At 35.1% G+C, this 829-nt stretch overlaps 1 pseudogene; it reads right to left on the reverse strand.

Moving 5' to 3' along the window:
• Positions 1-212: 212 nt before the first annotated feature.
• On the reverse strand, positions 213-590 carry LOC123827248 (annotated as a pseudogene).
• Positions 591-829: the final 239 nt, after the last annotated feature.

The following is an 829-nucleotide window of genomic DNA, read 5'->3' on the forward strand; positions in this document are numbered from 1 at the left end:
TGTTTTCTAAGCTTCTAAATCACTTACTTCTTCAGGCTTGTTTTCCAAATCTAGATAATAGAAGTTATGTACTTTTTTTACTCTTCTTTGCTCCCTCACCTCTTATTCATTTTTTAAAGTTCTTAGTTTATTAGCCCTCTCATGAAAAATCTGCTCAATCACCACAGAAAGTCACTGAAGAATTTTTACTCCCTCTGTGTCCAATCTCCAGCTCACTTTTTGCCAGCACCAACATTGGCCTCTGAAGTTTCCCGGACTTTTTTCATTCTGTTCATGCATTCATTTCTCTGTTTTCTTGAGGTCTTCTTCTCATACAGTCCATGTATTGAAAGTCTATGTTTAAGTTCATTTTTCTTTGCATAATCTAAGGAATCATATATCATGCCAGAGTCAGTTGTTTTGCCACCACAAAATAGGTTCTGAATCCCAAATTCAGAGAAGACATATGGTGTAGCCTAATATATTTTGGCTAGTTTTTCCCAAGTTTCTGCATTAGGTATTATTGCCATCTCAAGATGAAGTACATCAATGATCACTTGTTTTCACTCAAGTAGTCTGCTGACCATGAACTTCCTGGTCTAGATAGTCATTCATGATGGTGACTGATCTTCAAGTAGCCAGGGAGGAAAAGAGCTACCCCTTTCATTCTTAAATCATAGAGAACATAGCCAGAATTGGTGGGGGAGGGAACAATAAAAAATAGTAATAATTTTGGTTTGTATTAAGCACTTACTATATCCCAGGCATTATATATATGTTTTCTTATTTCATTTTCACAATTTTATGAGATAGCTGTTTTTATCAGATGAGAACATTGAGAAATATTAAG

This window comes from Phyllostomus hastatus, unplaced genomic scaffold (genome assembly GCF_019186645.2).
Source record: "Phyllostomus hastatus isolate PE091 unplaced genomic scaffold, TTU_PhHast_1.1 phas_contig_86, whole genome shotgun sequence".
NCBI lineage: Eukaryota > Metazoa > Chordata > Mammalia > Chiroptera > Phyllostomidae > Phyllostomus > Phyllostomus hastatus.